The 17,530-nt window shown below is 34.7% G+C and overlaps 2 protein-coding genes across 8 annotated transcripts in view; one reads left to right on the top strand and one right to left on the bottom strand.

The window, feature by feature from the left end:
- LOC141375848 (E3 ubiquitin-protein ligase RBBP6-like) overlaps positions 1-17,530 on the bottom strand; it is a 45,629-nt gene that overhangs the window by 9,998 nt on the left and 18,101 nt on the right. The window lies entirely within an intron of this gene.
- Positions 1-17,530, top strand: part of LOC141375856 (uncharacterized) — a 163,000-nt gene that overhangs the window by 130,566 nt on the left and 14,904 nt on the right. For 2 of the 7 annotated variants that reach the window (XR_015944772.1, XR_015944767.1), the window contains exons 3-14: positions 1,602-1,769; positions 2,054-2,115; positions 2,395-2,441; positions 2,674-2,749; positions 3,061-3,137; positions 3,459-3,542; positions 3,867-3,921; positions 6,740-6,791; positions 7,001-7,078; positions 8,377-8,534; positions 13,147-13,258; positions 14,940-15,060. The exons of 1 other annotated variant lie outside the window; for it this stretch is intronic. The gene's annotated coding sequence lies outside the window, so the exon portion shown is untranslated. Of the gene's footprint in view, positions 1-1,601; positions 1,770-2,053; positions 2,116-2,394; positions 2,442-2,673; positions 2,750-3,060; positions 3,138-3,458; positions 3,543-3,866; positions 3,922-6,739; positions 6,792-7,000; positions 7,079-8,376; positions 8,535-13,016; positions 13,052-13,146; positions 13,259-14,939; positions 15,061-17,530 lie in introns of all 7 variants that reach the window. 4 more of the 7 variants (XR_015944771.1, XR_015944769.1, XR_015944770.1 and 1 more) reach the window with 3 other exon arrangements.

Below are 17,530 nucleotides of genomic sequence, written 5' to 3'. Positions count from 1 at the left end.
TCGTCCTCCCCAGCGCACACGCGGCGGACTTAGTAGTCCGAAGAGCATAGTCGGTCGCGGTGCGCAGCTCATGTAATAAGCTTGGGTTGGACCCGCCCTCGTGCAGCTCGGCCAGCGCCTGCGCTTGGTAGCGCTGGTAGGTGGCCATCGCGTGCAAAGCAGAAGCAGCCTGGCCCGCAGCCTTATAAGCTCTGGCTCCGAGGGAGGCAGACAACCTACAGGCTTTGGACGGGAGGCGGGGCAAACCCCGCCACGTAGAGGCGCCGCGCGGACAAAGATTGACCGCGATAGCGCGCTCCACTGACGGGATCGCCTCATACCCCCTGGCAGCTCCGCCGTCAAGGGCGGTGAGGGCGGAGGCACTCGCAGCACGGGCAGAGAAAGGTGCCCTCCAGGACTGCGTGAGCCTACTGTGCACTTCCGGGAAGAAGGGGACGAGAGGCTTCGAAGGCTTCGCCTTCTGGTCCTCTACGTAGCACCCATCTAGTCGGTCCGGCCGCGGAGCTGGGGGATAAACCATCTCCAACCCCACGGCCGAAGCAGCCCGGGAAAGCACGGCTAACATGTCCGCTTCAGGATCCGATTTGACAGCGCTCACCTGCCCGGAGGGGGCGAGCGGGTCCGGATCTTCGTCGGACAGTGAAAGCCCACCCTCCGATGCCGCGGAGGACATCTGATCTCCGGTGTCAGCGAGTGTGAGAGCTACCATCTGGTTAGACGGATCACTCTCACCACCCGAAGCTTGGGTGGAGCGCCGTGAGGAGCGAGAGGTCCGCGAGCCCGTGGGCGGCGGATTAGCTCCCGCTGAAACCCTCAGATCTGCCCGAGCGCCCGCTGCTTTTTTAGAACAGGAGGCAACTGGGGTGGCTCGCTCTCTTGCGAAAGTTAGCCGCGATCTTAGCTGTGCAACGGTCATGGCATCGCAATGACGACATGAACCGCCCGCGAGCACCGCATTAACATGCTGGACCCCCAAACATGCAATGCAGTGATCGTGTCCATCATCCGGAGACAGGAAACCCCCGCATCCAGAAACGCACAGTCGGAGCGCCATCCTGAAAAGGACGTGCTGCACGACTGTGTTGCTCTTTTAGGAAAGTTGCAACTATACGCACCGCTCTGGAGGACCGGACCCAAAGGACCGCAGGCAAGGGAGTAACCCAGCTCGACCGTCTGCCACCGCGAAGACCCACTCTGGACCGGGAGACACACTCGTTCGCTCTGAAGTGCTGATCAGCAAGAGGAACCCTCATCGACTCACTCAGAAAGGATCTGAAGCGAAAAGGATGGCGTCTGCTGGCTTCAGGTGTGCTTATATGCTGAGATAATTGCAGATGTCGCACACCTGCGCAAGCTTACGCTGCCAATTAATTTCATTCATTGGCCCGTTCAATACTCTCCAGATAAGCGGCTTCTGATCCGAATCCTCCCATTCATGGCACTGAAGTTCCCCAACCGAAGGGGAACAGGTGGTTAAGTGTTTTCCCCATTCAAATGTACATGTATATATTATATTCATTGTGTTTGTATTCATGCCATAGTTTAGCTTTTTATTGCTATGAGAGGGCATAATTAAAATGTTGCTTGCTCTTTTCTCTTAGTTTTGCAGCATTGATGCCGATCATGAGGACGATCTGCACCCTAACTGCACTGTCAGTAAGATCGTTGTTCAGAGAAAACCTCATTTGTGCCTTTTTGCAATCAGGGATATTTTCTTTGGAGAGGAAATAACGTTTGACTATGGCGCATGTGATTGGCCTTGGAGAAAGGTTTGACATTTTGATTACTTAATACATTAATCCTTAATACATTCAGCAAAGCTAAGAGTTTTTTAATGTTAATATAGATTAAGGGTAAATCTGTTCAAAAATAAAGAGTTTGCATCATCCATAAGAGATAATGAAATCAATCTCTTAATATCTTCTTCTTGTCTTAATGGGTAAAAAAGTTTAATTAATTGGGTAATGCTTTACTTTAAAGGGGGGTTCATAAGACTGTCATGAAAGCTTTATAGTCATGACATGACTTATATAACAAAGCTGTTTTTAAATAGCTTTCATTGAAGGATGCCCATATGACTGCAGAAGAAAACTGCTCCGACAACTCTCTGATGAGGTTTGTTTATTAGTATTATTATTATTAGTAGTAGTAGTAGTAGTAGTAGATGTTGTTGCTGTAGTAGTGCATTTAATTGTAATTATTTAACTTAGTGTGTGTCCTAATTTATGAACATATGCAATAGTGTAACATTGTGGGGACCAGAGGCATGTTAGAGAAGCTGTGAAACACACTTAGTCCTCAATACACACACAGTACGGTCTGACATAGTGGGGACCAGGAGCCCTGAGTACTACTGTCTAATTATTATTTTGTGTTTTTTATATTGACGAGAAGAAGAGAACTGCTCTGCTCCAGTAGGAGACCCACAACCCTCTGATGAGGTGTGTTTAAATTTAATAATAATAATAATTATTATTAGTAGTAGTAGAAGTAGAAGTGTGTGTCCTAATTGGTGAACGTATGCACTAGTGTAACATTGTGGGGACCAGAGGCATGTTAGAGAAACTGTGAAACACACTTAGTCCTGAATACACACTCAGTACGGTCTGACATAGTGGGGACCGGAACCCTTGAGTACTACTGTCTAACTAATATAAATTTTTTTATTTTCAGCTTATATTGAAGGATGACCATATGACAGAGGAAGAGAACTGCTCTGCTCCAGTACGTGACCCACAACTCTGATAAGGTGTGTTTAATGTTGTTGTTATTTTTATTAGTAGTAGTAGTAGTAGTAGTAGTAGTAGTAGTTGTTGTTGTAGTAGTAGTGCATTTAATTGTAATTATTTTCTTAATCAAAATCTAGAAATGAAATAGAGTGTGTGTCCTAATTGGTGAACCCATGCACTAGTGTAAAATTGTGGGGACCAGAGGCATGTTAGAGAAGCTGTGAAACACACTTAGTCCTGAATACACACAGTAAGGTCTGACATAGTGGGGACCGGGACCCTTGAGTACTGCTGTCTAACTAATATATTTTTTTTTATTTTTTTTATTCAGCTTTGCTGAAGTATGACCGTATGACAGAAGGAGAGAACTGCTCTGCTCCAGTACGTGACCCACAACTCTCTGATGAGGTGTGTTTAATGTTGTTGTTATTATTTTTATTAGTAGTAGTAGTTGTAGTAGTTGTTGATGTAGTAGTAGTAGTGCATTTAATTGTAATTATTTAACTTAATCAAAATATAGAAATGAAACAGAGTGTGTGTCCTAATGTATGAATGTATGCACTAGTGTAACATTGTGGGGACCAGAGGCATGTACCAGAGGCATGTTAGAGAAACTGTGAAACACACTTAGTCCTGAATACACACAGTAAGGTCTGACGTAGTGGGGACCGGGACCCTTGAGTACTACTGTCTAACTAATATATATATATATTTTTTTTTATTATTCAGCTTTTATTGAAGGATGGAAGGATGACCATATGACAGAGGAAGAGAACTGCTCTGCTCCAGTAGGAGACCCACAACTCTGATGAGGTGTGTGTATAATAATAATAATAACAATTATTATTATTATTATATTATTATTATTAATATTATTAGTTGTAGTAGTAATAGTAGTTGTTGTTGTAGTAGTGGTGTATTTAATTGTAATTATTTAACTTAATCAAAATATAGAAATGAAACAGAGTGTGTGTCCTAATTGGTGAACATATGCACTGACATTGTGGGGACCAGAGGCATGTTAGAGAAGCTGTGAAACACACTTAGTCCTCAATACACACACAGTACGGTCTGACATAGTGGGGACCACGACCCTTGAGTACTGCTGTCTAACTAATATATATTTTTTATATTCAGCTTTTATTGAAGGATGACCATATGACAGAGGAAGAGAACTGCTCTGCTCCAGCACGTAACTCACAACTCTGTTATTGCATATCAGATTCAACGAACCGTTTACTACGGATTTCATGTAATTTTGATAACTGTGCATTAATCAGATGTCATCAAGCTGCTGTGCCGTCAGCCAATCGTTGTATTGCTGATAATGATTTTGAGGATCGATAGATCTGTCACAACACACAGTCACAACACCTCTCAGATCAGTTTAATCTGATTCGCAAACTTTTTTGAAGAACCAAATTAGCCTAAGATGAGTTATCAAGATTAAAAGATCCAGGATCTGTAATATATTCTTAGATTATTTAAGCGAGGTCCGAAGAACAGACCCCTGGACCCTTGAGTACTACTGTCTAAATTATATTTTTCAAAATAAAAATTATAAATTATATATAAAAATATATAAAATATTTTTTATAAAATATTTATAAAATTATATATAAAATATATATTTTTAATTATATACAGTTGAAGTCAGAATTATTAGCCCCCTTGTTTATTTCTTGTGCTAAATTTCTGTTTAATGGAAAGCAGATTTTTTAAACACATTTCTAATCATAACAGTGTTAATAACTCATCTCTAATAACTGATTTATTTTCTCTTTGCCATGATGACAGTAAAAATTATTTGACTAGATATTTTTCAAGACACTTCTATACAGCTTAAAGTGACATTTAAAGGCTTCACTAAGTTAATTAGGGTAACTAGGCAAGTTATTGGAGGGATAATAATATTGACCTTAAAATGGTTCATAAAAAATTAAAACTGCTTTTATTCTAGCTGAAATAAAACAAATAAGACTTTCTCCAGAAGAAAAAAATATTATCAGAAATACTATGAAAAAATTCCCTGCTCTGTTACACATCATTTGGGAAATATTTGTAAAAAAGTTTTAAAAAGGTGGGCTGACTTCAACTGTATATACTTTCATATATATATATATCATTTCATATAACCATCATTATACAATAACTTGACTAATTACCCTAACCTGTCTAGTTAACCTAATTACCCTAGTGAAGCCTTTAAATTTCACTTTAAGCTGTATAGAAGTGTCTTAAAGAATATCTAGTCTAATATTATTTACTGTCGTCATGGCAAAGAGAAAATAAGTCCATTATTAGAAATGATTATTAGAAATAGTTATTAAAACTATTATGTTTAGAAATGTGTTGAAAAAAATCTTCTCTCCGTTAAACAGAAATTGGGGAAATAATAAACAAGCTGTCTAATAATTCAGGGGGGCTAATAATTCTGACTTCAACTGTATATAAAGAGTTTCATTGCAGAACGAGATATATCCATTTAAAAAAATGTTGGTAATTTTGACATTATTTTTCAGGACATCAACAGTCAAGTTCATTCACAATTTTTGTACATTAAACTATAACTTGAGCTCAGTGAAGGCCAGGAACACAATATTTTCAAATCCAGGATATTTTTTATTTAATTTTATGTCTATAATTAAGTAAAAAAAGACATGCCAAAATGCTACATATTAATCCAACCCACATTGTCAAACATGGAATAATATATGCAAAGATTGATTAATAATAATAAGATTCTAAGTTAGATTTGGCCAGAATGTACACAACATAACATAACATAACTTTTTTTTTTTTTTTTTGCAAAACGCTACATCCACCTTAGGCTATATTATACTACATTAATACCATTACCAAAAGCTAGTGAATCAATGTTTTGTTTGATAAGTAAGATTAAGTTAGTTAGATAAATGACCTTTAGCTTGGTACAGAAAGAGTGGGGGGCGGCTCCTTCCACACCGCTGCAGAAAACCAAACCTGTATGATTAGAGCGGGCGGAGCTGAGTCCGTGACACAAACTTGCCTCGCTATGTCATATTTAATGAATTATTTCACTGTAATAATAATAATAGCTTATTTATTTGGTTGTGAAAAAGCTAAACCGTTTTCTCCATAACAACATGTGCCCTTTAAGTTCCTTTGTAATAAATCAACAACAACAAGAATTAATTTTAAATAATAGGTGCAACCACATAAATAAATCTTCAGATAGGCTACTCAGCTACATTTAAGAAATTATTTAAAAAATAAACTTATAAAGAACACTTGCAGACAGGTATCTTGTGATGGGGAGTAGGAAAAAAGGCGCTCCTAGGCCTTCTCTTGACATCAGCGGAGACTCGTTCCCTGCTGCATTTGTGTATTGTTGACGCAGAAGTATCTTATTCTGGTCCACTTTTGTGGCCTTTTTATAATTTTTTGTGAAGTTGAAGACTTCATCTTCTATCGCTAAATCAATGAGCAAACTCTGAGCACTTCACCGGCGATGACTCTCTTCCCAGGGGATGCTGAGCTCGCGCCGCATCCTGAACGCTCTCTAACTGTTATATCGCACTTTGTAAAGAAACTGGTCTGACGGATATTGCGTTTTGTGAAAAAAAATACGTTTTGTACTTGGCCTAAAATGTGCATTCTTAAATGTTATTAATGGCAGCAATTGACACATAGATTAAGGTACATCTGAACAGTGATTTCCAATAATAAAATCCAAATGTCAAAAAATGCCGTTTATCGCATTTTGCAACCGAACTCTTCATATGTATGTGTGTGTTATGACTGTATGACTGCAGAAGAGAACTGCTCTGTTCCCACAACTCAGTTTTTCTGGGACTTGAAAACAGACGCTCAGCAGATTTTAAAGGGGGGAATCTTGATCAAATCGTGGGTTTACACACAAACATGTAATACAGTGCCAGATTTTCTGGATGTTATATACACATTTGTATTTGCAAACATATACCATATTGTTTTAAATGATGTATTTTTGTGTGGGTTTTTACATTCAGAGAAAGTTACAGTGGATCGTGATTTTGGAGGAGGTGAAGTCCAATCTAAAAGGTAAAAATATTATTTATTTTTCTAATCAGATTTTTTCTTTTTTCAGAATGTTTATTTTTATCATGATATGTATGTGCTATGTTTGAAAACTATTTTTAAGCTACCATCACACGCTTTTACCCATTAAAAAGAACAACACAAAATCAAATAAATATTTTGGTAAGCTTTATGCAGAGAAGTCAACTCTCAGACTTGATTTTTACTTTCAGAGTCCCCTCAAGTATCATCACCATGGTACAGTGTCTGTGAAGATAGTGATGCAGACCCAGCATTCACAAAAAAGAGAGGTATGATCATTAAAGTTAATTTGTGACTGACTTGTTTTATTGTACAAGTCCAAATGCACAAGCTCATTTACATAACATGTAGGGTAAAACAGGACAGAAGCACATTACTTCCATGATGATTTCAGTACAGTTGCACTTGATGTCTCATTTCATGTTAGTTAAACAATATTGCTAAATACTTTGGAAAAATATACTAATTGCATATCTGGTTACACTTTATTTTGATAATTTACTTTACTACTACTACTAACTACAAGTAACTGCAACTACTTGTCAACTAACAGTATTAGACTGTCTGTTAGAATCAACACTGCTAATGCTCTACTAAATTTATATAAGAATTAGTCATATTGTACTAATTTTGAGCGTAACCTAACAGTCTGCTGTACTATTTACTGAGACCAATGAGAGTTGGTTTTATTGAGGTAACCTTAACTGTCAGCTAATACTCTACACTCTAAAATTAATAAAAATAAGTAAGAATAATTAAATTAGCAGTTTTTCATAATTTGTTTTTATGAAATCTGTTTGTTTCTGCTTTTGAATTGCATTATGGGATCTTGATCTTTCTTCCAACAACTTTTAATCTTAAAAAGTAAAAAAAAGTGACTTTTTGTTTGGGTTGTTGTTGTATATTATGCTACAGAAACCTTGTAATAAACTGCCGGTACATTTTCTGTTATTCTAAAGACTTATTTATCTCTATATATTATTTCTTATACATTATATTATTTCAAACTACTAAAATGTCAGTAAAAGTCACTTTGTTAAACTGTAGAGTTGAATTTTCAACATCAAAAGTGCACAGAGCAGAGATCAACATCCCATAATGCAATTCACCACCACAAAAAAACAAACAAAAAAAAAAACACTTGTAAATCACAAAATACAGGAACTGGTAATGAACAGATATCTGTTACAGTGTAGTGTTTTGAGCTAAACTTGAGCTAACAGTCTGCTAATACTCTACTGATAATCAGATGAGCGTTAGTCTTATTGAAATACTCTAATACATAATACTTTACGGTGAGATAATTAACGTAGTTGCAGAGTTACGCATAGTTAGAAGAATGTCTAAACTGGACTATGGAATAAAGTGTAACCCCATTAACCAGTTTTGGAGTTATTAGGAAGTATTTTTAAATCCATCTCCATCTTAAGTATTTTTAATAATAGGCAAGACATATTTTTCTAGCATTTTCTATCACAATATTAAACTAACATAACAGCACATGTTGTAAAAATGACTGAACATTTATGCAACTAAAACCACTTTTTTATATTTTAACCACCCATAGGTCCCATAAAGAGAAGATCCTGGAGCAAACAGGAAGTACATGCTGTGGTGAAAGCTGAACCATTGGCTCTAAAAACCAGAGATTGGTCAGCTTTGGATTTTTATATTAAAAACTGAATCTCGGCTCTTTAGATAAAAAATCTGAATAACACTTTTATAGTAAGTATACACTATACATCATTAGTTTAGCACTAACTCTACATTAATAGACTTTAGGAAGCAGTTTATAAATACAGCTTCAAACGCTGTATTCTTGACTTGACTTAATTGTATTTTCATGCTTTGTTACTGATTCATTTTTCATTACTATATTATGTATTGCATTATTTACAAACTATTTGTATATAAGAGTAGTTGGTGGTTTTTAAGATAATTCAGAATGAGTTATTAAATGATTAATAAACTATTCAAATGAGCATTTATACATGTTATATTCAGGCATATAGTAATTGTAACCATGTGTGTTAGTAAATGCTATAATAACACAACTTCATGCAGTTTTGTGACCTAAGGACTGTTTATAGTTGATAAATCCCTTATAAATGTCAATTTAAGGCTCAGTATCTAATGAACAATAAATCTTTGCAATCTTATTTAAAAAATTCTGTAAAGTTTAAACATTGCAAAATAAAAATACAACATCATTTCAAAACAACAATTAACAATATGACAAGATTCATTTCAGTGTTTCTGTGATGTTTGCACTGTACAGTAATTTTATATTTTGATAAGATTGCAAAGATTTATTTTTCATTAGATAGTTTCATTTGTGTATCTTGAAATTAATGGAAAAAAATATATATATATATATCTTCTTTGGCCTTAGTCCCGTATGATTGCGGGGTCGGCTCTTTTTGGAACAAGGCCTTCAGTTTTAGACTTGTCCATATGATAACGACTTTTTTACACCTTCCGGCCAGCCTGTCATATGGGCCTGTCACACTCATACACTAAGGGACAATTTAGCCTTCCCAATTCACCTGTAGCATGTCTTTGGACTGTGCCTTTGCACCCGGAGGAAACCCACACGAATGCAGGGAGAACATGCAAACTTCTCACAGAAATGCCAACTGAACCGAGGTTCAAACCAGTGACCCAGCGACCTTCTTGCTGTGAGGCGACAGCACTACCTACCGCGCCACTGCTTCACCATATATATATATATATGTATATATATATATAAAGCTATAAATCACTCCCCCTTTTAATTTATTTCTTTTTTTCTGTGTAGAATATAGCTGAGATTTTAATTGTCATTTATAAGGGATTTATAAAGCATCAATAGTCCTCACTTTAGATTAGCTCACAAAACTGCATGAAGTTGAGTTAATAAAGCATTTATTATTAGACAGAGTAACCATTACTATATGCCTGATTAATAAGATATATAAATGTTGGGTAACACTATAATAACTGCACACAATGAATTATTTATGAAACATTAGCAAATAGTTAGTTGAACGTTTGTTAAGCATTAACGCTACATTAATAGACATTAGTAAGCAGTTTATAAATTATATTTATAAATATAAATTACAAATATTATTGACTTATAAGCACAATTATAATGTGCTTAATGATTGTTTTCATACTTGGTAAATAATGCAATACTTAATTTAGTAATGAAAAATACATCATTAACAAACCAGATATTTAAAAGTAGTAGGTGTTTTTTTTTTTAGATAATTCAGAATGTGCAAGTAAATGATTAATAAACTATTCAAAATAACATTGATAATTCTTATTATTCAGGCATATAATAAGTTGTTTAGTATGTTAATAAATGCTTTATGAACTCAACTTCATGCAGTTTTGTGATCTAATCTAAAGCGAGGGCTATTCATGCTTTATAAATCCATTATAAATGACAATATAAGGCTCAGTTACATTATATACAGGGAAAAAATGACTATTAATTTCTACTTATTACAAGATGCTCAAATGAAACTGTATCAAATGAAAAGTAAATCATTGCAATTTTGTCTAAATATAAAATTGCTTTACACGTAATGTATTGTTAAATTATTATATTGTTGTTTTATCAAATGATGTTGTATTTCGACACTCCTGTTATTCAGCAATGTTTAAAATTTACAGTAATTGTATTTGTTTAGGTATGATTGCAAATACTTATTGTTTATTTGATACACAGTAGGTAGTGCTGTCACCTCACAGCAAGAAGGTCGCTGGTTCGAGCCCTGGCTGGGTCAGTTGGCATTTCTGTGTAAAGTTTGCATGTTCTCCCTGTGTTGGTGTGGGTTTCCTCCAGGTGCTCCTACATGCGGTACAGGTGAATTGGGTAGCCTAAAATGGTCCGTAGTAAATGAGTGTGTATGTGTATGGATGTGTCCCAGGGATGGGTTGCAGCTGGAAGGGCATCCGCTGCATAAAAACGTGCTGGATAAGTTGGTGGTTCAATCCGCTGTTGCGACACCGAATTAATAAAGAGAGAAAACCAAAATGAAAATAAATGAATAAATGAATGATTCTGAGCCTTTAATTGTCATTTATAAGGGATTTATAAAGCATCAATATTCCTCACTTTAGATTAGATCTCAAAACTACATGAAGTTGAGTTAATAAAGCATTATTTAACATGCAGAAAAACGTATTATATACAGGGCTCCAAACCGGTTCAAGGAACGGAAACGAAAAACAGAATCAAATGACATTTTTCAGGAACAGAAACGAAAACCGAAAAAAAAAGATCAACTTTAATCGTTCTGAACAGAAATGTTTACAGTTAAACGGTTAATAATGTTATTTTATCGTTCTCTTTATTATATTATTTTTGGGAGACAAAAAGCATTAATTTAAAGCATGTGAACAAATGCGACGGTGACGCTCGTTTTTATATAAACTATAAATGTCTGGCCGTGATGCGTATTTAGGCCTATGCCAGTCTATAAAAGATAATGTAGCTTAAAACACTTTAAAATTTTAGAGAACGTAATACAGTTTGCACAACCAATGTTTGGTCTTAATAACCTGCCCATAATTAAACGTCATGTAGCCTACTTTTTGATTACTTGACCAGCGGATTAATGGCAGCACCAGCGGATAAACGAGATCTGAGCATAATAGGTATGACCAATATGTGCATAACCAATATGCAAAGTCAAGAGAGTGCACGACTCCATAGGGTAACGTAGCCTAAACTGCGCACACTTGATTATGTAATGTGTGAAATCGTGGACGCATCTCAAAGAGCAAAGCATAACTTATTAAATGCCCATGCTTAATCGGTCATCGATAAGGTCTATCGGTTTTAAAGGGTTACCGACAATAAATCAATCGAGTAATCGTTAGCATCCCTAGTTTAATCAATGAATGTGTTAAATTTTATATTTATATTAAAGATGAATAAGGCAAGAATATGATAATGATACTTTTTAGATTTTTACACCTACAAAAATATCTTGTGGTGGTGCACTTGTTTAATAAAAATCTTTGTAAATAGGTTATCTGTAAAAAACGCAATCAGAGCCAATGACATGTAGAAGTAGTGTTGCCTAAACGGCTATTAAATTTCTAATAAAATTAAAACCAAAGTATAAATCATTGCATTTTTCGTTTGATAAAAATATACAGAAACGAAATAAAATCATAAGGATGCTAGTTTGTAATTTATGTTAATAATAAATAAATGACATGCTTAGACTATAAGCTTAACGGCTATACGCTGCCAATAGGCCACTAATAAATATTATTTTACTTTGTACTGGATTATAATGTATATTTTACTATAAAAACTAAATATAGCATGTCTTACTGTCATTTAAAACAAGTAATTCAAAATACACATCAGAACTGTAGACCTGCAGTGTGTAAACTGTATACAGGGGGTGTTGGTCAATCAATAGCCTACAGCACATAATTGAACTAATTATGATGCTAACTGTAATTTAGCTCTTAATATAGGCCTACGATATATTTTCTGGTGTTTAATTTTGCATGAGCAAATAGCAGTATAGCCTAAAGTAAATTTTTTAAAAAGATTTTACTAATATTAATAATAATGGATATAATAAATTTAAATAATAATTGCACTGTGCAGTGTTACTAAATATTTGTATTAGGCTACATGACTGAAAAACTATTTCATAACAATTTTCATAATTTTTACTGCTATTTCATATTATACAACATCTAAATGTAGGGCCGGGCCTGCGCTCGATACCAAGGAGTGGGGCTGTGTGTAGAGTGAACCGATTGGATTTTCTTTTTTTTTTTCTTTTTTTTTTAGCCCTGATTATATGCCTGAATAGTAAATGTATAAATGTTCATTTATATAGTTTTTTAATCATTTATTTACTCATTCTTAATGATCTTAAAAAACACCAATTATTCTTAGACAGTTTGTAAATAATGCAATACTTCATTTAGTTATGAAAAATGAATTATAAACAAAGTATGAAAACACAAAAATTGAGCACATTACACATGCTTATAAGTCAACAATAGAGCATCTAGCTGTGTTTATAAACTGCTTACTATTAATGTAGAGTTAATGCTTAACAAATGATGTCTATTTGGAGTTTTGGTGGCTTGGTTATATGATGAAGGTCTCTTTGCATTTGTGGGGTTCAGTTCTTTATTAATATATTTTAAAATATTTTTAATGTTTTTTTTTTCAAATAGTTAAAATACGACAGAAACAGAAATAGAACATACTGGTGGGTTTTAAGAGTTTACCCAAAAATGTACATTATATTATTAATTACTTGCCCTCATCTCACTCTAATCCCCTGAGACCTTCATTCTTCTTCAGACTCAAAGGAAGATAACTTAGATGAAGTGCAAGAACTCCTCATCCTCCATAGACAGCAAGGGATTGAAACAATTTGAAGGAGAGGAATTAATAAAAGAATCTTCATTTTGAGGTGAACTAACCGTTTAATATTATTTGCTATTGCACTTAACTAAATGTGCACGCAGACATGGAAGAGTTATGTGGAAGCTTGTTATACCCAATGAGAACTGCTTTTAGACAAGCAAGAGAGTTTCATGGATTTTGTGTTTACTGCTTTTTTTTGTGTTTAAAGGTTTTGTGGAAATTATTTATAATAAATATAACATTTATTAAATCTATTCTGGACCATTTCCTGTTTGGATCTTGAGGTTCCTTCTGTATTCAAATTACATTTTTTATAAACTGACCTGCTCTTCAAATGAAAATTCTAAAGCAGTTTACTGTCAAATTACTTGATTGAGGTTTAAAATTTAATATTAGTAAGGGTGCTGATCTGATCCCCACGTTGCCTAAAAACCGGTAATGTGTGTGTAGAACTGGTCCTTACTTTGACTAAAAAACGGTAATGTGTTTGTAGATCTGGGGCCTCATGTATCAACGCTGCGTACGCACAAAAACTTTGCGTACGCCAGGTTTCACGCTCAGAATCGCTCACGTTTGGATTTACTAACGATGAACTGAACGTGGGAATGTGCGCAGCTTCACGGCAGCTTTCTGGCAGGCGTACGCACATTTTTTGTGCGTGTCTGTTTTATTTCCATTGGCGACTCCTAGAGGCAGTTGTGTTAAATTCCTCTCTACAAAGTGTCTGAGCCTTGCAATGGCAGCTGTATGAGACGGGTTCATATAGTAGGTATGTAACATTTCCATACCATACAGTTGACCAGCTAAACATTAAAGCGCAAATTGCAGCAGTCGCAATGTAATCTATTTACTAATCTAATCTATCAATTATTTATTATTATATGTACTGTATTATTCCACTTGTTATTCAAAATAGCAAGTTTATTTATATATTTATATCCGGCGCGTACTGTTTTAGACAATAATAATTAGTGACTGGGAACAGAAGATGAGAACAAATAAACGTTAGAAATAGGTGTTTGTAATGGCAGCATCAGAAGTAGTTCTTCAAAATGTGTATTTGCTAATAATAGCACGCGCTAGGCCTGTATCTGGCTCGGAAGCGCCGGTGTCGATTTAACCCAGAACCGGGTAGAGCTCACTCCTCCGCGGTAAACAATTCGCCGTCTGATTCCATGAGATGTAACGTTATGATAGATGCACTATGTAACTGTGATTTTTTTTCTACACATACTTTTATGTGAGAAGCAATGACCATTCGAATATGGTATAAATAACATGGTAACAAGGTATATTAAACATAAATATGACGTAGAAACAATTTACTAAACTTGAATTATTAAGCATGATTGAACAAAATGTTTGAATTTAGTAATGTAAATGTGTGGTTTTATTTTTTCTAATGTTTTTTTGTGATAAACTTGTGTTCAGTTAAACTGTACATTTGAATAAATGAAATTTTATTATGAAAAGAGGTTAACTTACCCAAGTTAAATAACTTTATTTGATCAAATTGTCAAAATAGTGCACTACTAACTTATATTTTGTTAAATGGTTTGAAATGTGATAACTGTATTATGAAATTTGATAACTATATTACTATTTTCTGTTTTGGTCTTCTTTAGAGAATTTTACACTACGTCACATATATTAATACTGCTTTGCATATGTGGTATTGTATTGATATTATAAACTGTGAAGTTTAACCTTATATAATATTTTAACAGTGAATGAATGGTGGTAAGAGTCAAAGCAGAGGATTAAATCCTTTGAAAGATGCTGCTCATCATGTGAGGTTGGGGAAGGATAAAGACATGCTTACGTGGAGGTACATCAGTGACATCAAAGGTACCAAAGTTTTGTACATGTTTTTTCTTACTGCAGGTAGTCCCCAGTTATTGTTTCATTATAAGCATAGTGTATAAAATGTTAAGATGCAAAAAGGAGTTTAATTTAACACAAAAAAATTAAGTCATGAATGATGATTTGATGACAAGACATTATAAATGTCAACAAATAACATTTAAATAATAATAATAATAAAAAGAAATGTCCTAATTGAAAACCACACTTTAAAATGTTAATGTTTAATTTAAGAGTCTAAAAAATGCTAATATTAATGATTTCCATATTAGTGAAAAGTTAAAACTATTAAAGATTGTACACTATCCAGGGCCTGATTAACCAATGGTTAATAACACACATTGATGGAATAAGCCATTTACACAAATTTTGTCAGACAAGTGATGTCTGACCGACAGAGACAACATAACTAAATAGCGCCAGTGGTGTAGCTTGTAATGCACAGCAACATGTTTTGACGCGATTGATCATCAACTCGAGTTCTAATATACCGTCTGCTGAACTTATTCTTATTTTTTTTCTCCCCATTGGATATCAGATGGGAAATACATTTATTTTTAGGAAACATTTAAAAAAAAAAATTAAAATAATGCAAATGTTAAATAAAGTCACAAGTGCCTCGTGTGTTTTGATGATGTTTATCTTATTTCTCTAAATAGTTATTTTAAATATATAATAAAGTTATTTTCAAATGTTAGCAACATCTTAATAGAATTCATTTGTATTTATTTATTTGTGACGTTAGTCACTAGGGGTGTAACGGATCACTGTTGATCCGTGATCGATACGGATCACAACCCACGGTTCGGAATGCGCGTGACCCGTAGATTAATAACTTTTTTTGAACTTGTAGGTTAATCCAACATTTATAACAATCGCAGAGAGATCGCCTCCCGTGTCATTCAAATTGCATGAATGAAAGCATTTTGGCTTCCCTGTAAAATATAATGATGACGTTGTGGGACCTACATAAATGCTTTTGGCTATTAAGGTGTTTTTTTGTCACTGTTTGTTTAGCCTGCATTAATGCATTCATTATGGTAAGAATAAAATCACTGTTTAATGAAACAAGATGCTGGTGAAAGCAACTACATTGTGTAACCAACAGATGGCGACAAACAAACATCAAAACTATGTAATTGAATAGGTTTTCAAATATAATACACCTACAGTATAATGAAACATGAAGTTTTATGTGTGAATTGTTGAATCATTAATTGAAGATAAATATATGTTGTACAAGATTTCTATATATTTTGCATTATCAGCAACAGTAGCAAAGATCATATTTCATATTGAATACTTTTTTTTAGCTGGTTATTTCCTGATTTTTATTTTTTATTAAAATTACAGGTTCTATTTTCTGTTTGTTAAAAGCAATGTATTATGCAGTAACATTTTTGTATAAATGGAAAGCAAATTGTCTCCTCCCTTTTTTGCTGATCCAAAAAATGGTCCGATCCATAACTCAAAAAACGTAGAGTGATCCGAACTGCAGATTTTGGATCCGTTACACCACTATTAGTCGCCCTTTCCCAAACCCTGGTTAGCCTGTCGATTATCATTTGCCACAACTAGCGCTACTTCACCCATATTCTCCTACCTCATGGCTCTGTTGAAGAGCATTTAATAGGTTGCACATGTCTTAATAAAGGTTGCCTCCCTCTCTTTAAAAACATTTTTTTTAGAAACTAGGCATTTCCTCTTAGCAAATAGTCAATATCATATATTAGGGGTGTAACGATACACTCAGCTCACGATACGATGTGTATCACGATATGGTGTTCACGATTCGATATGTATCACGATATTTGGAATAAAAATTGAAAATTTAACTGAAATGCAAATTTTACCAAGTAAACTATTTTTTATGTATTTCTTTTGTTTCAACTTGTTAAACTGAACCTTCTTTTAGAAAATATATTAAACAGGCCTGTCTCTGGAAAATAAAACAATTTAAAAACTTCTTTAAAAATATTATTGAAATGACAGAGACAAAATTAAGGAACAATTTAAGTAAAGGTGCAAAAAAATAAGCTTTCTATTCAATTGAATTTAACAGTGAGAGCTTAAGGCTTTGCTTGGTCACTTGCGTTTTTTGTGTGTGCAAAAAAAAATCTACATTTCCAGGTAATCAGCAGTTCTATAAGATAATCCTGAACTTATGTGTATCTGTCTGAGAGGTTTTTATGGATGGCTGTCTTCATGTTGGGCATGAGTGACAGGGTGGCCGTCTTATCATTACACAGGACAGTCGTGACTCTTTTTAGCAGTTTAGGCAGGTTTACTATTTCTTCGGCGTCGCTGATGTCGGCGCTATCAAGTGTATCATGTTGACGTGCATTTTTGTGTACCTCTGTACTCAAATTTAGCTTTAAAGGGTTAGCTCATCGTAATCATAACTCTAAAATCGATATGATTGTTTAAATAATGTGTACGTTTTCGGTTTCATTTA

This window comes from Danio rerio, chromosome 8 (assembly GCF_052040795.2).
Source record: "Danio rerio strain M-AB ecotype USA chromosome 8, GRCz13ab, whole genome shotgun sequence".
NCBI classification, from domain to species: Eukaryota; Metazoa; Chordata; class Actinopteri; order Cypriniformes; family Danionidae; genus Danio; species Danio rerio.
The sequence above is the reverse complement of the archived record's forward strand: the minus strand, read 5'-3'. Positions and strand labels throughout refer to the sequence as shown.